At 38.0% G+C, this 26,793-nt stretch overlaps 1 protein-coding gene across 28 annotated transcripts in view; it reads right to left on the bottom strand.

The window, feature by feature from the left end:
* PTPRD (protein tyrosine phosphatase receptor type D) overlaps window positions 1–26,793 on the bottom strand; it is a 1,248,962-nt gene that overhangs the window by 436,483 nt on the left and 785,686 nt on the right. For all 28 annotated transcript variants that reach the window (XM_087926655.1, XM_087926630.1, XM_087926633.1 and 25 more), the window contains one exon: window positions 14,290–14,329. The gene's annotated coding sequence lies outside the window, so the exon portion shown is untranslated. Of the gene's footprint in view, window positions 1–14,289; window positions 14,330–26,793 lie in introns of those variants that run through there.

Here is a 26,793-nt window from a genome sequence, read left to right as displayed (position 1 = left end):
TTATGAAAGAAACTCAAAAATAAATATATTTATAGGTGCCTTCTTTTTTTAAGATTCAGAACCTGTACTTGACAACTTCTTTAACAGTGAGATGCAGCCTACAAGGAAAATCTCTGACACGGTATGATACATGAAGGTTATGTACATTCTTGTTCCAGCTTTTTTCAACCTGTTTATTAAACCTGTGACTGAAAATTTAAATATTGCAGACTACCATACTCTTAAAATTGCAAGTTATATGATCCAAGTGCTACTTCACATGGATGAGATCTTGTGAACCCCCTTTGGACTGAAAAGGGCAATAAAGTGATACACCACAACACCTCAGCATGCAAAATGTGTTGGTACTGGGAAAGTGTGTGCCCTAGGGACCAGGAATCTGTATTGTGGAGGGAGGGATGGGGTAGGGAATGACTTTTTTTTCACTGTTTTGTGAGCCACTGGTGATGATATATCATCAAGAAGGCTTCGTGTTCTCTGATTCCAGAAACTGGCCTAAAGTGTCTACATTTTAATAAGCAACTGGCATTCTGAGAGTTGTGCTGCTATATTAATTCTTCAGACACATTCCTCTTCGGTGTCCTGCTTGCAAATATTTTTTTGCAACACACTGAGAGAAAGAACAACATCCTGGTTCCATCACATTGAGAGAAATAAGGAAAGTCAAGGTACCTTGCCTAAGGGAGAAAAAAACAGATGCTGTGTACTTATCCATGGTCGAATTCAGAGGTGGTATTCAGCAGGTTCTGACCAGTTCTGGAGAACCAGTAGAGGAAATTTTGAGTAGTTTGGAGAACCAGCAAATACCACCTCTGACTGGCCCTGCCTATTCTCTGCCTCCCGAGTCCCAGCTGATCATCTAGATCTTCTTTTGTTGCCCTGCACAGGAGAACAGAGACGGAGAGCAGATTAGTGGGGTGGGGAGGGAATGGAGATTTTCCTTCCCCTGCCACGCCCACCAAGCCACACCACACCCACCAAGCCATGCCCACAGAGCCAGTAGTAAACAATTTTGAATCCCACCACTGATCAAATTGTATGATTGGAGAGAGAAAGTCCTCCAAACACTCATTGGCTGTTCGGAAGACTGAATTGGAAGACCTGACCAAAAGTCTTCTCTAGAAAACTAAATATACGGCCTCCTTCTATGTAACTAAACCTTGTTTTCATGCATTCATTTCTATTTGTATGGTCTAGATGCCTGCAGATTATGGAAGTTCAGGAGTTCGTAAGAAGGTAAGCCACGGCCTGTTAGTTTGGACCCATGACCCATCTTGTCCAGCACTCTGTTCTCACAGTGACCAATCAAAAAGAAAGCCCATGATGGTCACATGACCATTTCTCAACCCAAAATGAATAAATTAATCAGATTCAAAAGAAACTGGATTTAAAAACATTCCTCTTGATACAAGTTCTACATGTGAATATATTCTCAGTGTGAAGATGTGGGTGATTAACAAGATTCAGCCATGGAATTACAAACGTTGAATAAAACACATTCTGGTTACTTTTATACGATGTGCGAAGCTAGACCCAAACAAACCACAAATCTGTCTGCTTATTTGTATATAATTTATAAGATCCAGGTTATTAATTATCAGCACTCTGGTTTGACATAATTGTCAAGCCTTGGAAGCTATTTTTTACTTGGAAGCTTCGAGGCTGCCACATTCAGTGCCTTGGAATTTGGAAGGGGGGATTTCATAGTGAGGTAGAAGATTAGACACAACAACATTCTTTCTCAGGGAGTGCCCTGAACCTGAAGGGGAATGACTGAAGGGATGTCTCCAGTTGGGATGAATATTTGATTGGGCATTGTGATGGGCTGATGATACAGGGGATGGATCTTTGATTTTCTTTTGGGAAAGGAAAACCCGGAACGCTCAGATTCGGGTTTTCCCAGATGTGCCAATATGACAACTCAAATAAAATGGAACTTTGAGGAAACATTTGTCTCAGAATTTATTGGTTTGGAGTTGGTCCGTTGGAAGGCTGACAATGCAACTACAATACTCAACTGGTTTTGTCAAAACTGGGACGCTCTAATCCATGTCTATTTCTGTCCAAACATTGCTGCTATGACATCACATTATTCAATAAAAATTAAACTACAGAGATGATTCCTTGTACATGCTAGAACACACAAGCAGAGTCAGTACAACTGTGAGTGCAATTTTTCTAAGCAAGACTTTCGGTTAGCTCTGCCAACTAGAAGAATGGAACTTTCTGTAATTGGCAAAATCACTGTTAAAATGTGTATTATTATGTAGCTGTAGCATAATAATCACAGGCTTGATTGTTGGGGCACACTCATTTATATAATGCCTATGATTATGAAGAAAAAAGAAGAATCTAATAGGAGTAACAATTAAAGGAAACAATAAACCAAAAATTCAAACATGTTATTAAAATATACAGAAACCACAGCAAGAGAACCGTCTGTGGCACTCTTAATTGCTGTTGTGTACTGCTCCTTAGCTTTTTATTTAAAAGAAAAACTTAGCAGGGTTTAGTTTGTTTAAAAGGAAGGAAAAATCCCTCATTAATTAATACATTAATGTGAGACTGCCCTTGTAGTAATCCAAAAGTTACTCAGAATCACAGCTTCAGTTGATTATCTATTCACTGCCTCACCGGCTCAATTATAAGTTTCAGAATTCCAGGCATACTGCAGAGCAGCCTTATGCCATTTTTAGCATTTTGTAAATTAATGACATATTATTGCCATGAGTAGGTAGACTTCAAAACTTTCTTCTGGCAGTCAGCAGTTAGTAGCAGAGATAGCTTAAAACCAGGATTTTATCTTTGGAAGAGGCCAGCTTGTTAAACTGAGGATCCCTCTCATTCATTAACCTGAGAGAAAGCCCAGATTTTTGAACTAGAATGCAGCCAAGTTATAATGAGATTTCAAATGTAGTGTTTGTGTAAATATTTCTTTTATATTTGTTCAATTTATTATATTGTGTGTGCATTTTTTCATAAGAGACTTATTACATTCAAGTAGCTATTCTTGAATTGTTCCTCAAAAGCCTCTGGAAAAGTACTATATCATGTTTTAATAACACTAAAACATTGCACAGTGGGAAGCAATGTTGGCTTGGTTAGCTACATTTGTTCTTGGAAAACATCTGTGAAAGAATACCCTTAAAAAAAGAAAGAAAGAAATGCCTTAAATGTTTCTGCTTTGTTACTGCACTACAGACTCCAATATAAACCATTTGTAAAAATAGTTTTTCTATGTCACCAAATAATCCCATTCCTTTTTTGTTTCTTGTTGCAGCAAAATGTGAGGCATATTCCTTTTTTTTGCATAGTGTTAAAATTTTGTGCAAATCTAACCTCTTCAAAGGTGATAACTTGCACCTAGCAAAACGTAAATTCTAGGGAACTATCACTTCTATAATCCAACTGTAATTTTTCTTCTGTAAAAATCATCATTTTGTAGATATTGAACTTTGCTTTTGTTTGAGGCAACATCTATCTTAATACGAAGTCTTATGTTTCTTGAACTTTTAGGCTGACTTTCTTTTTTAAGTAGACATTTTTGCATCAGTTTGAGCAAATACCACAACAAGGTCCAAAACATCAAAGAGAATTTATTTTAGCCAGGGTCATCTCAGGGAGCAGGGTTTTACATAATACACTCATGGGTTCTTGAGTATATCTTTTTGAAAATAATGGCATACAGTGCCTTTCCATTACACTTTATTTATGTGAAGAAAAGAAAAACGTCTATGTGCTTCTTATGTTTGGTCTACGAACATAAGGTACCATTTGGAGACATACTGTCTCCTTAAAAACCACATGTTTTTCTTTATAATTTATGATTTTCACAATAATTAAGTTAAAATTACTTAAATGATAAGAGATAGGAGAGATATATGTTCAGTATAAATGTCTCCCAAAAGAATTCAAAGTGTTAGATTGCAATCCATTTTTGTCATATTCAAAACAAAAACTGATGGGACTTGCAAATGTGCATTCCAATATTTGCCTAGCCAACAATATGTGACATTTTATTTCAAGGTCACAGGTAAAGATTGTATGTAACAAGAGTATCTATGGTATATAACAAAGGTCTTCAAACTTGACAAGTTTATGACTTGTGGACTTCAAGAATTTCTGAGCTAACATGACCGGAGGAGGAATTCTGGGAAGTCTTAAAGCTGTCAAGTTTGAAGACGCCAGCATATAATAATGTGTCCATGTGTGTGGATTGGCAACTGAATTGGGCAAATACATCAAAACAGATTTATTAGGCATCACATTCAGACCCAATCTGAATATGATGGGGGAATTGCCAGCTAGGCTGGAGGGCGGAAACAAGCGACGGCCTAGCTTAGAGAAGTTATGCGGCCACAAAAAACCCAAGCATCACCTCTCCCAAATCCACAAAACCTAATCTGGGTGACAAGCAATAAAGTTACATCTTGAGACTACTCACAAGTGGTTCTGGTAGCTTGTGTCTACATATGATTTCAATAAATATTTCTGGCAAATTTGGGCAAAGATCCAAAATGAAGCAGAATGTCTCTGGAAAATTACGATTGGATTACACTCTGGCAATAAGGTCTAAAAACTGGATAAAATCTGTAGCAGATGGCCTGTTCAGAATACATGTATGTAGAATTTTCCATACAAGTAAATTATATTTTAAGAGTTGATCCCACAGGGAAGTCCTGGGCAGACGAACAACAAAAGATGGTCTCATTGCTTTTAAACCAAATTGTGAAGAGCCATAATGTTTTGTTACATTGTGGTTTGGGAGAACAAGGAAATAACAATTTGCAGGTCTATAAAAACTAAGTATCTCAAAATTTATAAGGAAATTGTCTCAACTATAATTGACTCATATTATATTACCCAATAATCATTAGATATTATTAGATTTGTTGAAAACTATGCAAACCTTCCCCATTTTAAACCCTCCGTTTGTAACTTAATGTCTATGGTTAGACATTTCTGAATTATTAAGAGAAAATTTGGGTTTTGTAAAAAAAAAAAAAATGAAATACATCATAGGAAGTGGTCTGTTGTAGCTCCCTAAGAAAACTACCTCAGGAGACTGAATTATTTTCTGCCATTGCCAAAGGAGAAAATGAGAATTATATCACTGATGGTTTTTATAACCTTGTCGGCTTTCATGAAGATTCAATTTTGGAAACGACGTCATCCTTGCCCCAGTGAATATGAAATAAAGACTCATTTGTGAGGATGGCAAAAAGAAGGAATGAAAGAAAGAAAACATATTACTTATGAAGTATTAACAGCTATTGTATGTATTTAGCCAAGGTTACAGCAATTGCAGATAGTGCAAGAGATTTTGCTTTTAGCAAATACCTGAGAGTCATTGTTTACCAAGGGCTAAAAAAAAAAAACCTGGTTACTGAGATGCACTTAATTCTTTTAACCATATGGAAGTGGATTATGGCATCTTCACCAAACAAGAAAAGAAGCCCTCACTGCTTTTGAAAGTCATCTTTAAGTGGAAAGAGAAGAATCTTTTGAGGGAATCATCTGCAAAATGCCACTCAGGCAGCTCCCTGGGATAATGGTTGTCCTCAGCCTAACATTCAGCAGAGACACAATTAAACATGTTCCACTCTTGCAATTTCAACATCCTTTGATCTCTGTAATCAGCATCCTCTTGCTCCACAAATAATGACTATGTTACTTCAACTAAGCAAATTGCTCCAAGTCTGTTTAGAAGAACTAATGCTTCTGGGGGAATAGAAGAGTTACTGCAATTTTGAGATATTACTTTATTTTAAAAATCTGGTCTTAGTGCTTCATGATTTTCTGCATATTACACATTGGAACCGCAATCCCGCTTCACTAATTGAAACCCTCATTTTATTTTAGACTTCATCAGAAGGAGAATTACAGTTTTGAATGGGAATACTGCCTATTTTGACTATTTAACTCCTCACTAATCCTAAAATTTTGTCTGCTTTAGTGCATAAACATTCTATATTTTCTTGCTTATGTTGTGTTATTTATAAGATTCTATGCGGCTTCAAGCAAGGGCAAATTCTCCAACCAATTAAGTAATCTAGCTTTTAATATTTGCCTTTGGTAATAATTTACCAATGGAAAGTAGTACAGTATCATACTTAGCAGTAAGTAGCACGCATGTATTAGGGAAGGAATTGAATGAGACACAACTTTAACCTTTGCCTAGAACACAAAGCATAGACATAGTGCCAGAGAAACAATGATTGAGTTTACAGATCTGACACCACCCCGCCATCAAAGTGAAATATAATCTTCAAATAAGAACATTATCTATTTGTTATAAAACAATATTTGAGATACAATTATTAATTGATTTGGAACAGATATAATCAGGGGTGGGATTCTACCGGTTCTATCTGGTTCTATAGAACCCCTTGTTAACTTTCTAAGCAGTTCAGAGAACTGGTAGTTAGAAGCAATCTCCTTTTGTTTTTTTTCCACCCTTATTACATTCTTGGCAAACAGCCTAGACTTACTGTCTCTGGAGCTTTTGGGGCTTGGCTTTCTTAAAGGGGAAGGGTTGTTTTAAGATATTTACACTGCTGTTGGGAGGAAACACTTCCCTGGACAATCAGCACTTTGTAGAAATAATTGAATAATGAAACAAAGCTTTTCGTGACAGAGAATCAAGATGAGTGACATTCAGCAAGGCTTCTTGGCTAAGCTAGAAAGACTGACATTCAAACGTGAGTTTACATACTCTTTCTGAGTTTTGGTCTAAAGCTGGTTTTTGGTGAAGGTTAATTCTGTGCTTGGTGACGTTTAATCCTGTGTTTATTGAAGGGATAATTTTCCCTATTCAGCTTCAACAAGCAACAGCTACTGTTGTGATTTAATTATTTGTATTGTGTTTGAATTTTTTCTTACCTCATGGTTTCTTTTTCTATTTAGGGAGGCAATCCCTTCACTGCTTTAGTACTATTTGGCAATGGCCAAGAGGCAGGATGCAAGCTTGGCACTGATTTTTTTTACTGCCTTTCTGCGGGGCATCCTTAAATATGGATGATTTCCTTAGGATATCTTGTGAGGTGAGTGAGACCAGCTGGTATTTTTAAGTGGTACAAATGGATCTAAGGATTGCTTTTCCTGGGTGTGCTTTTTCTGGAGAGCTTAAATGACCTCTCTGCTAAAGGGTTCCACTTTATGAGCAAGAGATGCCTGCTTGATAGTTATCACTGCATTTTAACTATTTTCATTCCTCAAGGTGCTCTGGCACCCTGCCTGATTTGTAACTCCGGCTTGCAGGTATTTTTAAACTAATGATTGGTATTTAGGGCAGCTTTTTGCAAGCAAAGAAGCTTTCTGTATTTTTGTACAGATAATCCTTGACTTACAACAGTTCATTTACTGACCATTCAAAGTTACAAAGGCACTGAAAAAAGTAACTTATGACCATTTTTCACACTTATTGCAGCATCCCCACATTTTTCACACTTATTGCAGCATCCCCATTGTCATGAGAGGCCAGGCGAGGAGAAGCATCCCTTGACATGAATGATGTCGAGTTGGCCACACTCACCCAGTCACATGATCACCAAGCCACACCCATCAACTAAGCCATGCCCACAGAACTGGTTGTTAAAAAAACTGAATCCCACCCCTGGATATAATTATTGTGATAGTTACTAAACAATAAAGAGAAGAAAGTTCTAGTTTTCAGCAACATAAATCCTAACAACTTCTGCATTATGTAATTAGGAAAACATAGGATTTATAAACTACAGTGCATCAAAAATAATGATACATCTTGATGTCATTGGACAAATGATGCAATAATGTAAATTGATCACTTGGTTCATGATACGTAACGCAAGTAGTACTTGCACAATTGCATGTGGCACAAGTTCTTTTTAAAACTGTGCCTTGTTAGGTTGACCTAAAGTTAAGAGAATCACAAAAGCATTGGACCCTGGAACATGGGTGGCTTCTTTATATTTAATCCATTTAAGGCTTAGGGCCATGATGGCAAACCTATGGCACACGTGCCACAGGTGGCATCCAGGGACATTTGTGCCGGCACGTGAGCTGCAGGCAAACTTATCTCACTGTACATGTGCATGCCTCACAGCTGATTTTCAGTGGGTTTGAGGCCTTTTTCGGCCTCCCAAAGGCTTGAGGAAGGCTTCTGCAGGCTTCTACAAGCTTTGTATGCTGAAATCTAGCCCTGTTTGGTCACTTCTGGTATTTTTGGAAAAACAGGAAGTGATGAAATGGGGCAAGATTTCAGCCTACAAAGTTTGTAGAAGCCTGCAGAAAACTTCCTCAAGCATTGGGAGACTGAAAAAGGCCTCAAACCTGCCAAAAATCAGCTGTGAGGTACAGTGCAGGTAAGAGGGCAGCGGGGGATGAGGGGGTGGGGGGATTGTGCCCGCATTGCCTTCTGGGTACTGGCACGCGAGTCCGAGCATGCAAGTGCACGCTCAATTTTTGGCACAGGAGCCCAAAAAGGTTAGCCACCACTGGCTTAGGGAAATATTGTTTTGTTGCAAAAATAAAGATAGGAAAGTGATATAGGTAGTCCTTGACTTACAACAGTTCATTTAGTGACCGTTCAAAGTTACAACAGCACTGAAAAAAGTGACTTATCACCATTTTTCACATTTACAACCACTGCAGCATCTGTGTGGCCATGTGATCGAAATTCGGCTTCTTGGCAACTGGTTCATATTTGTGACGGTTGCAGTGGGGTGTGTGTGTCATATAATCACCCTGACAAGCAAAGTCAATGGGGAAGCCAGATTCACTTAACAACCATGTTACTAATTTAACAATGGCAATGATTCATTTAACAACTGTGGCAAGAAAAGTCATAAAATGGGACAAAACTCACTTAACAAATGTCTCTCTTAACAAATTTCTGGGCTTAGTTGTGGTCATACATTGATGACTGCCTGTATATGAAACCGACAAAGCTGTATGGGAGTGCAATCTATAGCCTATGTTCTGTTCTATTTCTACTAGTCCAGACTCTTACCTACATAGTATACGTTATACTAGAGGTGTCAAACTGGGGGCTTGCATGCCGAATGTGTCACACGCAGGCCAGCTCTATGAAGGGAAAAAAATGACATGAAATGTCACATGATGGCAACGTGATGCTCTGAGTTTGACACCCATGCTTTCTACTATTACTATTACATAACAAAGTTTTCTTCTTACAAAGCCTATTCTATCTTTTTGCCTCCCTCTGGGATTCATTCTGCTCTGTTAATGGCCAGAAAGTAGAGCGATTGCATGTTTCCCTGTCATGTTTTCGGTGGTTGGTCTCCCCTCTGGATGGTCCAGTCCATTCTGAAGGAAAAACACCTTCTTCTTTTTGGCTGCTGCATTTCTCTGTTGCTGGTGGCTGCAGAGCTACCAAAGCAGCCTCCACCCCTTCTCTCTCCCAGCTCCTCCCACACCTATCTTGACAGTTTCAGCTTTTTATTGGCTATTCTGCCATACTGAGGTTGGAGGGGAAAAGGGGCAGGAAAAAGGGAAGAAAAAAAGGCAGCTTAATGGGCTTATAATTTTGTTCAAAAGGCCTGCTCTTCCACAACGTAATACACACTTGTGTGTCTTGTGAATACCCACAAACAGAAACAAGCCCATTCCCCAAATTCTTTCTCTATGAGTTAAGGAATCTCTTCTTCTCTAAATGTTTCTAAATCATAACTATTTATAGTAATTAAATCCTGCACAGCTAATATTGATGATTTCTTGAAGTCCTCATTTATTAACGTTTGAATGAAAACACGTGTCTTTCACAGATACTTTGTTGTTAGGATAATAGGTTCCACTGCTAAAGTTTATTTTATTTATTTTTATTTATCACATTTGTATAGGCACTCATCGCACACAGTGACTCTGAGTAGCATACATAATGAAACAAAATATGTAAAGGCCAATAAAACCAGAATTTAAATTAAAATAAAAACAAAATAAAAAGACAAAATGGCCACGCGGATACAGAGAATGCAATTGTACAGTCATCCAACAGACTCCATTATACCACGGGATACACAAACTTGTTGGCAAAATCATAGTTTGTGAGTTTTCCAGAAGACCAACGGGATTGCCTCCCCTCAAGGGGAAGGATGTTTCACGGGGCAGGAGTTATGGTAGAAAAGGCTTTCCTCCTAGGACTCACAAGATGACACTCTTGTAAACTGATGATACCTACAACAGCTTGACTCTTCTGCTAGATCCCATCCCATCAGGGGTGTGATTCAACCGGTGTAACAATTGGTTTGGTGAGCAGATGCTTTGTGCATGCACAGAGGGTTTGCTACTGATCTTCTCCTACAATCCTGCACTGTCCCTGTGTGTTAAACACCTGATGTGCGGCAATCCACTGTGCCGCATGAAGCAGCTGAGCTTGAAAACCAGGAAATAAAGGTCAGAATAGAGCCGAGGTGGTGGGGGGGCAGGCCCAACATCTGATCATCAGAGTGAACCAGTTTGCTCACAGATGAACCTCGGAGCTACCAGTTCAACTGATCAAGGCCAGACCAGTAGAATCCCACCCCTGCATCCCATGTAGGATTTTAAAGGTCACAATGAATACTTTGAATTTAACCCACAACCAAATGTGTAACTCATGTAGCCTACAAGGAGGAGACGTAAGGTGTGCAGTTCTTGAAGTACACATAACTGGGTTGTCACATTTTGCCTCAGGTCAGGCTCCAGAGCTTATTCAAGGGTGGATCCACATAGAAAACATTGTAGAAGTCCATGCAGGAGATGAGTGGAGCATAAATAATTGTGAGAAGAAACTTCCAATCCAGGAAGCACACCACTAGCACACAACATGAAGCCTTTCTGGTCACAGTTGTTACCTGCACATTGAGCAGGAGTTCTGAATGCAAATGATTGGTAGACTGCTCATTGGGATTGCTTAGGCCAGTGCAATCCTATCCAACACCAAAGATGGTCGGTCTGGACATCTCCAGAAAGAGATGTCCCTAAAACCCAAAGCCACTCAGTCTTACTAGGGCTTAGTTGAAGCCTGTTGTTCCCCATCCAGACCCTCACAGCCTCAAGGCACTTAACAGGGGTAGAGATATACAATTGGGTGTCATCACCCCATAGTGAGGGATGATTTTACCCAGCAGCTTTATGTAGATGTTAAATAGGAACAAAGAAATGTCCAGGAAATGAGATGGAAACAGGTTTATGCTTTTGGGTGAACTCTGGCAGGATCAGGATGAGGTAGTGCATCCATCATTGCTCTATTTGACCTCTCACTGGCTTTTGATACCATCAACCGTAGTATCTTTCCAGGCCAGGTTCAGGAAAGAAAGCCAGTACAATAATGAGTCACCTCTGCTCTGCCCAACCTTTTACAGTTAATTGTAAGTTGCATAGACTTTTAAACTGATACAGATTTTTGTTACATATACACAGTCCTAGAAATCTGATTAAAGGCTGAATATGAATGGCATAAATACTGTGGCTATTGAAATGACTGAGATAGATTGTTTGAAAATGAGTACTCTTAAGGTAATAATCACCATCTGCATTTTCTATATTTCATTTCTAAATGTTTTGTTTACTATTCTTAGGAAAATGCTCTATGCAGCTTATGAAATAGCTGGAGATTATAAAAATGTCAGAGCACATTAGCCTTTAATGCCCTAAGTCCAACAGGGCCACCCCAGTGGACGTAATAAATTAGAGTCCATTGTTTAAAATCTTTGTAATCTACCAGGTCTTTACAAAAGTTATAGATTTATTTTCTCACAATTTCCTCAGTTATAGATTTATTTTCTCACAATTTCCTCAGTTTATGATGTCCAGTGCTTAACTCATGTTAAGGTATGTGTTTAACTTATGTTAAATTTTTATAGTTCATACATTTGTCAAATGAGAAATTACTTTCTATATGGCAGAGCTGAGCAGCCTTAGACCCGAGTGCCGTGTGCAACCCTAATTTTTTTTAATAATCATTTTTTTAATAACTGACTCCCCCAAGTAAGTGCTGTTTTCTACCAACATTGTTCTATAAATTCTAAAGAAGCACAATACAAACCATCATCTTTTTTGACCCTTTGTATAAGCTTTTCTGACCCTTTGTATAAGCCTTTGTATAAGCATTTCAACAGCCCCCAAAAACAAAACAAACAAAATATAACAAAAAACGTGGTGTTGTCCTTCCAGGTATTAAAAGTTACCCATCCCAGTTAAAGAGATAATGACTAGCTTTCTCTGGCTTGTGGCATCTGTGAACTCACTACTGTATTTGTAGATTTCATTACTTATTGCTTTGACATTCATTCCATATCAGCAGTTAAGCCTTACAAATGATTTTCTGTTCTGTTCTGACTATAAAAACACCAGTGTTGAACTGCTGAAAATGGGGAATTAATCAGTCAGCACATTACAGTACCACTAACAGATTATTTTAAATGTTAAGTTCAGCTTGGAATTCGAAATCACAGTAAGTTTGCAAACATCTTTAAAATGTTGAAACCAATTTAATAGCCTCATTAGGCATGTTAACATCGAGGTTATTTCAAAGCATTGTAAAGTAAAACAATTGATACTGTTTGCATTTTATATTTCATCTCAGCATTCTCCACCAATGACTCACTCTATGTAAACCTCTTTTGATTATATATTGAGAAACTTTTGACAAGTATCTTCATATCATAAAAAGCTTCGAAGAGTTCCAAAATATTCCAATGCTCCCGTTTCCACATCTCATACATCTTATTTATGTTGTTTCAAAATCTTTCAAATTACTGCTCCATCAGTAATTTCTACTCATTGCCTCTCTAATTCCTTCATGGAATAACCAACCAGGATGACCAAATAAATTCTTAAACAGTACACACAGGTTTCTAATACCAGAATTAAAGCTATAATGTTCAGTAACTCATCTCAAAGGAGAACACATGAATGACCATTGTGAGACTGTGGGACTGTCTGTTTCTTCACAGAGTCCAACTACACATTTTGTAGGTGACCACATTAATAATGAATGAGTATCAGTCAGAAGCGGACCACTTACAACTGATTTTGTTATATCTAAAACTCTTCTGAATAATACCTCGCCTGAATAATATTTTTGTGGTCAAATAAATATTCTTGAAAAATGGGGAACAACTACTTAGTCTAATCTATACAGAATAGTGACTAAGAGAAATCCAGATGAAAACTATTACAACTTTCTATGTAATCAAGTACTATACTATTAGTACGTAAGCAACTATTGTTCCCTTACAATTAACCTTCCTTACAATTAACCTCTATTTCAGGATTAACAAAAGTGACCTCCATCACGTAAACACACGATCAAGCTTGCTTCTCCTTGACACTAGTACTTACTTTCCAAATAAACTGCAATAATACAAACCTAGATTCTTAAACATAAACATGCGCAGTAATACAGTAAGGCATACAAAGGCATGAATCTTGGAGTTGAGAAGGCCGCATCAGATCACAGTATGTGTGTAGTGGTTTCATTCCCGCAGATGAATGAATGAAACCACTACCTGAATATTACAGGTAGTCCTCAACTTATAACAGTTTGTTTAGTGACCATTCAAGGTTACAATGGCACTGAAAAATGTGACTTACGACCATTTTTCACACAACTGTGACAGCTCATGGTCATGTGATCAAAATTTGTGACAGCCCATAGTCATGTGATCAAAATTTAGATACTTGGCAAGTGGTTCATATTTATGACAGTTGGAGTGCCTTGGGGTCACATGATCAGCTTTCGGGACCTTCTGACAGACAAAATCAATGGGAAATCCAGATTGACTTACTAACTTAACACATGCAGTGATTCACTTAACAACTGTGGCAGGAAAAGTTGTAAAATGGGGCAAACCAACTTAACAAATGTTTCCCTTAATAACATACATTTTGGGCTCAGTGGGGTCATAACTCAAGGATTACCTGTATAAAGCCAACTTAAATGTTGAAATGTGATATGCAACACATTTTTCCCTGCATCAGCTCAAAAACCAAGGAGAACTTACTTCATTTATTTATATTTATATTTATATTTATATTTATATTTATATTTATATATATATATATATATATATATATATATATATATATATATATATATATATTGATCTTTGTTGTTCGGGTTTTCTCCGCGTAAGATTCACTCTGAGAAGCACAGAGCCGGAGACAGAAGCCTGAAGATGATGAATGAGACTTCATCGAAACGTTGCCTAGATACCGAATCTACGGGAGAAACCGAACAACCAAAGATCCACATACAAATACCGTGAGAACCTCAGAAAAAAATATATATATATATTAAAAAACTACTTTGGTGTTTTGAGATTCTGCTGTTGTACAGGCCTCTCACCTAGAAAAAACAAAGAAAATAGAAAATATTTTAAAGAACAAGTTATTCAACATGTAACATTTTAATAATTTTAGAACGAAAGCAAGCTTTAAATTTTTTTTCTTAATGAAAGTCTAAATATTTAGACAAGTACATGATAGCTAACCCACATATGGAATAATAGATATAAACATATCCAACATATTATTGAAGGACTTGCCTTTTTTTTTTTCAATTCTTGCTCTTCATTTCTGAATTGTATAAAGCTGTAAGTGAGGGACTTTTGGCAGGGCTCTGGTTTGCTTTTGTGAGTCTGATTGATTAAAGAAAGCATCCCAAAAGTTGTTTGGATGTCATAATATTTACCTTGATGGAAATATTTTGCATTAATAAAATTAAGAAATCATTTTCAGGCCCTTGGTAAGAAACAACAGGAAAGGTGCCAAAAAGCAACACAGAAAGCTAGAACCAGTTTGGTATAGTGGTTATAAGGCAATAGGCTAGAAATAGGGAGACATGAGTTCAAGTCCTACTGTAGACATGAAAGCCAGCTGTCTGACTTATAGCACAAGGAATGTTGTCCTGTTGTCCTGAGGGAATTTTAAAATATGATAGTGAGCCTTTATCCTACATTTTTGAGAAATCTTGGAAAACACGTGAAGTGTGAGTGGGGGGTAGGGTGAGGAAGATACTGTCCTTAACATTCAAAAAGGAGAATAGAAGATCCAGGGAATTACAGACCAATAAGTCTCACATTCCTAGAAAAGTTTCTGAAATACCTTGAAAATAATGCATTAATTCATTGAATAGATTTGTCATAAGTAAGTCTTGCCAGGCCAAGACTTCTCCCCCTTTGTTGATCTGGCAACTTCAAAAAAGTCTACAGAAAACTGTCAGGGTATATATCAGGCAGTCCTTGAATTGCCTGAATACGTGGCTCCCAGAAGAAGAAGAAGAAGACCATGTTTTCTTCTCTATAAGCCAAAGTAAAAGAGAATGAATAAGAACTTGACGAAATCGGAGTCCAGTTGAAACTTTGAAAAATGAAACAGTGGAACCAATTATCCAGGGACCTGAGAGTTCCATCCCACTCAATAATTGAAGCAAAAATAGATGGCTGCCTATTAAGGATTCCTTAATTTGGATTTCTGCACTGAGTAGGCATTTAGACCCAGTGACTGAAATCCAGCTCTTTCAATCCAATTTCATCTGTTTCAGCCCGTTTCCAATTTTGAACAGGAAAATAATTGCCTAGCAGTACAATCCCAATAGCAACTTATTCAGAAAATGCAAGTTCCATTGAATTCAATGAGCTTATTGCAAATAAGAGTGCAGGACTACAGAACACTCTCAATTTGGGGGAAGTCAACGCTTGTAAAACTCCCTGAGGTTCTTTTGCCTGAAGATTTATATCTCATTCTTTTCTCTTTGATTTTGATTTCTCTATTTTTATTTTTGATATTACAGAAAAAGCCAAGTCATAACAACTGACAACTGACTTCTATCCACCTGTCAAAAATATTAATATGCTAATCATTATCCTTCATTTTTATAAGTCCCATGTAATTAAAAAAAACTTAACTATTTTTTTGCTCTTTGTTTTTACATCTTCCACCTTTGCCCGGTTCTTCAGCTCTTACAGCCAATCTCAATCTATTTGTATGTGAAAATCCTTTTCACTACTTTATGGATTTGTCAATGGACTTTTAAAAAGGCCTGGTTTAGTTTGGAAGCTTGCTTGGTTTTGCTGATGCTAGTCGGGGTCTTTCCCTCCCTTGTCTCTCAACTCTGTGGTAAATGTAATCTGGACTCCCAGAGGGAGGGGCTGCATTCCAGAGGAGCAAAAGACAGTGAAGTTGGGATCATTTGAGTAGGAGGAAGAGAGTCAGAACAGCTCCCCCCCAAGAGTTCTCAGAGTATATGCTTAATGGTGTAAGTAGTTTGCTTTAGTTGAGAAAGAGTTCTGTCTGTGGGTAAGGAACAATAAGGAAACTGCTTAAGACATAAGACATAAGAATTTATTTGTCATTACACTCGCAAGCGGGTGCAACGAAATGAGGTGCTCTTCCACAAGTAAAACTGGACAACACCATTGAAAGAAAAATAAAATTAAACACAACAGACCATACAATAATCTCTATACAATTAAAAAATGTAAATACCCCATTACTCTCAGCCATTAAAGTCCACAAAATCTTATGACCCTGCATTCAAACTCAAAACTGCACTTGGATAAAAACTGTTCTTAAATCTAGTCGTCCTTGTTCTTAATACCCTGAATCTCCTTCTCGATGGTAATAGTTCAAAGAGCTGATGTCCCGGATGAGAGGAGTCATTCAATATATTAAATATCTTCCTCTTACATCTATTCCTATACCGTTCTTCCAAAGAGGGGAGTGAGCAGCCAATGATGTTTTGGGCCATCTTAATCACCCTCTGAATTGCCTTTTTCTCTGCCACTGTGCAGCTCGAGAACCATACACAGAGACAGTAGGATAATATACTCTCAATTGAACTCCAATAGAAGGTAGTCAGTAGACTCTCAGCCAGTTGTTGTTTCCAAGAATCCTTAGTAAATACAACCGTTGTTGTGCCTTCTTAATTAAAGCAGCGGTGTTTGCACTCCAGGTCAGGTCATTTGTAATGATGGTCCCGAGATACTTACATTCAACCACCTGTTCCACACGAACTCCCTCTATATACAGTGGCTGAATGTCTGCTCTTTTTTTCCTATAGTCCACTATAACCTCCTTGGTCTTCTTAATGTTAAATAGAAGATTATTATTTTTGCACCAGTGGGATAGCTGTAATACCTCATCCCGATATGCAGACTCATCATCCCCAGAAATAAGTCCTACAAGCGTAGTATCGTCTGCAAATTTTATTATCTTATTGTTGGGATGTTTATTTGTGCAATCTGATGAATAAATGGAGAACAGTAGTGGACTAAGGACACAACTTTCTGGAGTGCCAATGCTAAGTGTCTTGACAGTAGAAATATAATCATTCAGTTTAACTCTTTGTGGACGATTTGTTAAAAAATCCAATATCCATAAACAAATAGAATCTGGAAAATCTAGATCTTTGAGCTTGGCTATTAATCTGTGCGGTATGATGGTATTGAAAGCAGAACTAAAATCTGCGAACAACATTCTTACATAATTCCCGGTGTTTCCAAATGGGATAAGGCCATGTGAAGCACAGTAATAATTGCATCCTCGGTTGATCTATTTTCTTTGTAAGCAAACTGAAGCCCATCAAAGGAATCAGGAAGGCAGGAGATAATATAATTTCGAACTAGCTTCTCAAAGCACTTCATTAAGATAGAAGTTAGTGCCACCGCCTATAGTCGCTAGGACCATTTGTGGGCAACTTTTTAGGCAGTGGAACGATGGTGGAAGCCTTGAGACACACAGGAACCACACTTTGTGTCAAGGATCGATTAAAAATTTCAGTCCACACCCCAGCTAGCTGATCAGCACAATCTTTTACCACACGACCAGGAATTGAGTCGGGCCCAGCTGACTTTCTGGAATTAACCGCCTTCATTGTCTGCCTCACATCCTGCTCATTCACAATGAAGGAGGCTCTGCTGAGTAAATGATGGCAAAGGGACAGTTTCAGTTTGATGGATCTCAAATCGAGCAAAAAATTGTTCAACTCCTCAACCACCACCGCACTACCATCCAAAGAGACCTTTTTGCTTTATAGTTCGTTAGTTGTTGAACCCCTGCCAAACCTGCCTCATGTTATTACTGAGAAAGCAGTCTTCAATTCTCCTCTTATATTCGGCCTTAGCTTGCTTAATACCTCTCTTCAAGTTTGTTCTTGCAGCACTATAATTAAAAGAACTTCTGTATGTCTCTCTTGGTTTTTGGACCATGACATCTCTGTCTCTCAGCAGTCTTAGAGCTCTGAGAATTGAACTTCTTGCTTGCTGTCTGAAGGCTATTGCTGAGGATCTTGCCTTTGGGCTGAAGTCTCGTTTTTACTAAGTGTCTGGTGTCCTCATAGCCTTACTCTTTCCTTGACACACCCAGACCCATGCTTGCTGTCACCTCCCTTTTTATAAAACAAATTCTTTAATTCGGGCGAGATGAGACTGTTCAATCATCCGTCCTAAGTAAACACAACTCTGGATTCCAGGAGGGAAACAATATGTTCTTGTTTCAGGTGGTAATTTCTGTCTTCCACACTGTTACAATGAAAATCTGCTGGAAAAGTAGTTGGCTGGAGTTTGTCCACTCCCTCATTTTCAATTCCATTTAGCAATGGCCATGTTGTTTCCTACTATTGTACAGTATATCCTTTCGCACAGACATCTTATGGTGTCATTTATTTCTTTTTCTCTTGCACAAAGCTGCTCACACACATCGTTTCCAAATCCCAAAGTAAATGATAAGAGGAAATTGTTAAGGCAAAATCATATAATTTGTCCTGAAAAACCAGAGAATTAGCAGTGTCTTCTTAAGTATCTCTAATTTTTGACAATGGCTATCCCCAGCTTTCGCCAAATTCTTTGTATATGCTAGGTTTCTTGATGATCTTTTATGGGAGAAGAAGAAGAAATGTGTATACACCTTGAATGTCCTGGGGTTGAACTCAAAACTCTAATTGTATAGTTTTGCTTTATTAGTAGCAATGCATAAGTGCCTTGCCATTTTCACAGTCTAGTTTAGAGCTCTGGGATTTCCCATCCAAGTACTAATCAGATCTGATTAGCAACCCAGTTTAAGATTAGCCAAAATCAGCTATGAAGCTAATGTATGTTTGGATTCTCTGAGTTGTCCTGCTTCTGAGCACAACAAGACATTAAGAGGCTGAGTCCATGTCTAATATCCCCACATTCTTATGGTGTTACTATAGGGTGCAATGGTGCTGAACTTGCTCGAATCTCCTCTTATCAAGTAATACATTGACCTAATATCATCCTAAGTGACATTCCAAAGGCAGATAATTCTCTTTCAAAGTATACCTCTGGAAATGTATAGTTTTAGCATGGAAAAGTCTTCCCCAAAGACTTTGATCATTCATGAGACACTGATGTTTAGATGCTTCAATGTTAATTATTTAAGGGATAGATTGAATGGAGGATGCTCCTTTTCTTTATAGAGGCTGAATATGGCTACCCTATTCAGCTCAATGATCATCTCTAACTCCTTGTTAACCTGTTATGTAATAAAGTTGAGACGTTGTTAAATTTAAACTTGGGTTCCTTTAATCTCCTTTCTGTTTACTTTTACTCTCTGAGTTGTATTTCTTTTGTCAGAGCTAAAATATGTGTCAAGTGATATAATGAAAGAGATACTTTGAACACAACCGAGTATCTTTTAATTATTGCATGTCATAGTCAAAGCAGGCAATTTTCCAAACACAGTGGGAAAGGTACTTCGGCTGCCTTTGGGACTATTTGCAAACTGTTACTAGAGATATTTTTGCTTGTTAAAAATATATATATCTTCATCACTATTGAAAATAAACAAAACCATTAATTACAGATCAAATTACAGAAGGGGGGAAGGCTCAGCACATCATTCTTTTTTTAAAAAAAATACAAAAACTAATGAAATATGACTGCACTTTTACTTGTAAATTGCTATGTTCTCACCATAGAATAAATGTTTGTAGTACTTCAGTGGTCCACAAATCTTCCAAGAGATAGATTTATTGATTTGGTAGTACTAAGCTGCCAACTTCTATAATAAAGATATAGAAATGCAGCCAGCCTAAATTTAGGTATTTGATGAAATACGTGTAATAAGGTTTTTCAAAGCAAGAACAGATGGATTAGCTACGAGAGGAGACAATTCCAAAATCCATATTACAGCCATAGTTCTGTCAGGCCCATGGGAAATGTATAAAACGGCTTTCTCCTTTGCACCCTCCTTCCTTGCACTTCACTGCTACATGTATTATCACAGTGTCCCTTGGCCGCTCTTGTTGGGAACATCATGACAAAAGCATTGATAGGCCATGTCTCTTTGGAACATCTGGCCCAGTTTTTACACCTTGATCATGTGTAAGAGCTAGAAGTTACATGGGAGATGAGGGCCAGCAACTGCTCATCAGTCACTGAAGCTTTGTGCCTTGGAAACCTAGTGTTGACTGGCACATTATTTCCTCTGTGCACCCCCAATCTATTTTCTGGCTCGATAAATTTATGGAACTGCATAAATTTTCCCTCTCAGCTTGTTCTGTAATCTCTGAACACATTGTCTTCCTGTTCTTTCCTTCAACCAGCAAGTTCCAGCTGTTGGATTCTGGAAACAATTTTATTTTTATTGGTGGGAGGGGGGGAGAAAAGATTGATGCTTGGGAAGCTGTGAAAACTGCAAGAGGATTATTTTGAGTGAGGCAGTTGGACTTAGATAAGAGGAAGAACAGAACTTCCATCAGTCTTCATGCAAACCAACTCCCTGTTCACCGAGAAGAGATGACATTGGTCATGTACACAATCTGTAAAGCTAATACAGTTTTGACTGCTATGCTTATGTCAAACAGGAGTCCTGCTGAGACCCTAAAATAACCAGAATGAAAATGAAATAAAATATATTTTATTCTAAATGTATTTGGCCATATTAGTACCATCACAAAATATTAAGGTTATTATTTCTTTCAGAGTCAAAGAAGGATATCCAATCACAGGCAGGTTTTCAAGCTTTCTGCCCACAATTGTTTTAATCACTTTCTTCTTTTTTGTAAAATGAAAAAGTGCCTATTGTTTTTAACCATTTCGGTCAGCTTCTTTAAATGTATGAACATAAATGCACATTAAAGAGATGTTCCTTATTTGGCAAAGGTGAATATAAGTTTTGTATGAAAGTTTGATCTGTACGCTATTGTGTTTTCTGAGTTGGGAACTTTGCACAAAACTCTGAGGCCAGTGTGGATAAATTACCATTGCAATCTAGATTCAGAAATATAGGCACCAGTGTATTTCCCATGACAGATAGCTCAGGTTACATGGAAACATAACTCTTTGTCATAATACTGGTCCCATTTTACCAGTCAAATCCAGACTTTCTTCACTCCTTCTCTCTCCAAGGATACAGAATGCATTCATGTTGGGACCCTTGACCCAAAAAGCCATTCTTTAAAGATTAGAAAAATATCCCAAGCAGCTTCAGACAGCCAAGGAAATCAATGTTCTTGGAGACCAGGCTTCCCAAATCATGCAACAGTAAATTAACCAATGCTCCTAGAAACAACTCACCCCTTTTTTTAAATGAGAAGCATAAATTATGGCATATGACTACTCAGGCCATGCTATGTTGGACCAAGCTGGTCTTCAAGGCCCCTGTTGCTCCTACTTTATTTGCATAAAAGGGAGTAATTTCTCCAATAATTTAACAACCAGTTCTCTGTCCTAATGACTTGGCTGGGTAGGCATGGCCATGGTGGGCACGGCCAGGGGTGTGACAGGCAGCACTCGGCCTCTTGCACCCCCCTGGGAGCAAAAATGGGCCATAGGGGGGCACTGGCCCCCGGGCTGCATTTTGGACCTAGGAGGCCTTTTGGGGCCTAGTAGGCCTCCCTGCAGCCACCTGAGCAAAAGCGGGCCATGGGGGCCACACTGCACCTTCCCTGTGCCCCGTTTTCAGCCTAGTAGGCCTCCCTGCACTTACCTCAGAGCCAAAACAGGGTGGAGAGTCCTGGAAGAGGCAGGGTGGGGAGGGGCAGGAAGGGGCTACCTAGCAATTTAACTGGCTGAAGTGGTGTGAACCAGTTGACCCACCACTGGTCCTGAGATAACATAGGCTGCTTACACTGTACAGCTGAATGAATTTTTGAAACTAAGTGTCCTAGACTCTGCACTTGTTAAATTTTGATTTTCCGTATAGTCTGCAATCCTCACCCTGAGCAACTGCAATGTAAATCACTTCCCTGGAATGACAATTTTTTTTTTTTGTTTAGTTACACATATAAACCCTCTAATTCCCAGTTCTCAGTAGATGTTCGATTTCATATAATACACTCCTATTCTGTGGGATTACTTGAGAGGAGTCTATTTTAAGACGGCATCCCAGGATATTTATTTTCGGAGATGTAATTAAAAGATGTGCCCGCATAGGACATTTCTTTATCAAGTGCCACGCATGCATAGTTTAGATAGGAAATGTAAATGAGAGCTGTACCGGAATACCCTTGTGAATGGAGCTCTGGAATATGTATAGTATTTTACTTCTGAGGTCACTGAATACCAGAAGTAAGTGCTGACCCCATTTTTGTTATTCCCAGAGATAATGTTTCCTCAGAGAGCAGCTAAAAAATAGGGCAATCCTTTTGACATGTATTATAGGCCTACAAGGGCAAAAGTAAAAAAAAAAAAACCTTAATAGCTATTTAGTTCTCTCTGTCTTCCTGACATAATTTGAAAATAACGAATTATTTAAATACAGTACTACTGCTCACAGTATGCAGTATCATGTGATGCTTACACACAACTATGTTGAATTTCTAGCTGATGGCAATTTGGATTAAGAGGGACATTTGTGCAACTGTGAGCTCACCCTAATTCACTTCTTGGATCTCTTTCTATCTATCACAGGTCTGCTCTTTCCTTCCAGAGGTTCTCACAGAATTCAGTGGTGTTATAAGAATGTCTATTTCACCATTTAGTCTTTTCAAAATTATTATTCCTCTTTCTTACTTTCAAATTCAAAAACATTGCAAGCATAACTGATAGCTACTTCTTTCAAGATGTATTTCTCATTTCAGTTTGATGAATTGTGAGGCATGAAAATGATGATTTAATTCTCAGCTCATTTAGTCAATAACTGCCTAATTCAATAAGTATGGCATTGCTTTCTACCTTGAACATGGCAGATAATAGTAATACCAGCTCATTTTACTATTAGTGGAACTGGCTCATGTGTTAGTCTTATCTGTACAGCAAGTAAGTAAATAAATAGTTGAATAAATCTCCAGGCTGTTTCAATTGTTTATGTATATTCATTAAAATTTTGATTGCCGGCATTACTATCTCCACACTTACTTACAAAAACCTCTTTTGAGAAATACAAACATACACATACATGCATGCGCATAGTGCATTAATAAAAGATGTAACTCAACTTCTACAGGGTTTCTTACAGAACAAGAGATGTCTGCAATGGTCTGGAATGTGAACTAGATGATTTTTTAAAAGATCCTTTGGATCAAGACATTTTATGATTCTATGATATTATGTGAGGTTTGGTGCTAATCTGTTCTGCTTTGAGGACATATTTCCACACCAGAAGATTTGAAATGTACATACTGTAAATTTGTTGGTCCACTTAGCAGCCGAATTTGAAGTAGATTAGTTATGCTGAACTGTTTCTTCCCGTCAAAAGTTGTTGCCATTTGTTCCTCTTAAAAATGATGCAAGAATAAAAGAATGCATGGGACTGTCTTGCTTTCTTGTGTTTTTTTTTTACATGTTAATTAATGGAATATTAAATAATTTACTTCATTGGTGGTGGTTGTGGTTAGGGAGCTGGTGAAATTTGACAAGTGTTATGTCACTTTCCTGGACTAGCCCAAGTATATCCTTCCTTCCTTCCTTCCTTCCTTCCTTCCTTCCTTCCTTCCTTCCTTCCTTCCTTCCTTCCTTCCTTCCTTCTTCCCTCCATCCATCCCTCCCTCCTCCCTTTTTCTTTCCAAGATAGCTAAAGCTGCAGAGGAATCCAAAAATCCCTGACTGAAATAAACCTAATCCAGTGAGAACATCAGACTGAACATTAGCCAAAGGAAGCAAAGTGATTTCATTTCTGGTTGGTACACACACAAGGGACAATCAGTTTAAAACTATATTATAGATATCTCCTATTTTATGCATGTTCAAATGCAAGCCATAGATTTATTGGGGAAACAGGAATATAAATCTGACTTGTAAAATTTAGCCTGCCATGGATCCAGTGGGGGAAGAAAAGAAAGAAAGAAAGAAAGCTCAAACCAATTCCCACAAGGCCACTTGCAAATTTTTCCCAGACTAAAATATCAGTTATATATTGTTAGATAAAATAAATGTAATAGTTCAGGTTTTTGGAAACTGCAGCCTTGAGGAGTGTAATTCTACAAAGGAAGCAATGGTTATGGCAAATTTAGCTATATATAATTTTCAGTTGCGATGTTTACATATGCCATACTAAGGAATGTTGAATCAATGAGCTGCATCAGATGTTGGTTGATCTATTCTGTCCTAATCACATAGCTGCTCTCTCTGGAAGAATTCTAAGAAATTAAACTGACTCCATGTCTTAATGATTACAACCTTCCTGTAATTGCCCCCCCCACCCCAAATCTCCAATGCATCAGTTTTCATTGATAAAAACGGGACCAGAATTTTCATGTCAATGAAGGGGATGTAGTTTTAAACAAAGAAACAGAGACAAGACAAAAGCATGATAATGTTACTGAGCAATTCTATGTTTTTAATGATGTGCAGAGGGAGTAAAAATAACAGCATATCTACTGCATAATAGCACCTCAAGAAAGAGAATCTTTTCCAAGGGGTCGTTTTAATTTGAAGAAACAAAAAGAGTTAAAGATTATATCTAAACTCTTATTTAGAGAGCGTACACACAATGAATTTTTATGGCTCAGAAAAAGACATTGTTGCTTCTACACAGTCTGTCAAAGTATGTTTTATTCATCGTGACATTTTCTGATTTTGACCACATAGGGATTCCAATGTTGTAGATTAATGTCTAGATTATCATTTTCATAAACAGTGAAAGCTAACAGAAAGCACAGAAAAACTATTACAACCAAATCAATAGCAAAAAAAAAAACACAATGATACTGAGGTTTTAAAATCATTAACATCTTGAAGATAGAATTCTCACATATGAATATAAATATACCTGAACATATTTTCCAGAATATCAAGTCTCCTCAATACTCAACCTCAAACAGGTGATCACAAGACCCCAGGATGCTGCCACTGTCATAAATCTGAGTCAGCTCTCAAGCATCTGAATTTTGATCAAGTGGGTCATAAGTGTGAAAAATGGTTATAAGTTCTTTTTTCAGTGCCATTGTAACTTTGAATGGTCACTAAATGAACTATTGTAAGTTGAGGACTTTCTGTATTTCATTCTACGAGATCTCTGGATTCATAGAAGGCAAAATTATCCATCCAGCCCTCTCTTCCAGGTTGCCCAAAAAGGAAACTCTTGAATTTACTCTTCTTTGCAGTACCACCAACTCAAAGGAAGAGATCAGGCAAATGCAGGTATTTGGATTTTTAGTTCTTAGGATTTAGAAAAATGCACCTGCTACAATCAAAGGCATTCTAAAGACCTTATGGACCCTCCTAACTTTACCACTGAAATTAAGATGATGTGGATTAAAATTTCATTCTAGATCAGGCTTGTCCAACCCGCGGCCCATGGGCCGCATGCGGCCCAGGTCAGCTCATAATGCGGCCCAGTGCCCACCCCAACCTTCGTGCAAGAGGACGAGCCAGCGAGGAGGAGGAGGAGGAGAGGCAGGAGTAAGGTGGGGCGAGGCGAGCGCCACGCCAAGCAGCAACAGAAAAGGCAGGCGCCGTCAGAGCCAAAATATCTGATGAGCACCTTGAGCACTCACTGAGAATTGCAACAAGTTCCATCGAAGCAAATATGGATGCATTGGTGGCTGAGAAACAATGTCAAACATCTCACTAACTTCATTTCCAAATAAATTTAATATGTTAACTATGTTTTCTATGGTTTTTTTGGATGATCAGGTATCGTTACTGTTATTTTATTTTATGTGCGGCCCAAACCAAATTTTCATCTTCTAATGTGGCCCAGGGAAGGTGAAAGGTTGGACAAGCCTGTTGTAGATCTCTGACCTCAGTTGTTACAGTTGTACATAAAACATTAGACACTCCATGTCCAATTGTATGTTTCAATAACCACATAATTTTCAACTGCCACAAGGTTTTTATTTATTAGATTTTTATCCCACCTTTATTTCTTTATATGTAACTCAACACAGCAAATCATGCCTAATATTCTTTCTTCCTTCTATTCCCTGCCCTTCCACAACAACAACAGCAACAGCTGTGAGTAGATTGGGCTGAGAAAGAGTGACTGGTCCAAGGAAACATCATCGTTCCTTCCTTCCTTCCTTCCTTCCTTCCTTCCTTCCTTCCTCCCTCCCTCCCTCCCTTCTTTCTCCCTCCCTCCCTCCCTCCCTCCCTCCTTTCTTTCTTTCTTTCTTTCTTTCTTTCTTTCTTTCTTTCTTTCTTTCTTTCTTTCTTTCTTTCTTTCTTTCTTTCTTTCTTTCTTTCTAAAATTTATCAGCTTCTCATCTCATATCCAATGACTCTCATGTCTAAGGAGGGACTAGAAGATATAAAATCCTTGTTCCTAATCTGGTATCTTATCCTCTAGATCAAACTAGCTCTCCACAATGTTTCTTCATCAATTAGAGTATACACTTACTTCTTAAAAGCACTTGTGTACAGATTAAAAAAATTAAAAAAATGAATATGGCAGATGCAAAAAAGAGAG

Source organism: Pseudonaja textilis, chromosome 2 (assembly GCF_049901715.1).
Source record: "Pseudonaja textilis isolate UNSWEBS1 chromosome 2, rPseTex1.2, whole genome shotgun sequence".
NCBI lineage: Eukaryota > Metazoa > Chordata > Lepidosauria > Squamata > Elapidae > Pseudonaja > Pseudonaja textilis.
The sequence above is the reverse complement of the archived record's forward strand: the minus strand, read 5'-3'. Positions and strand labels throughout refer to the sequence as shown.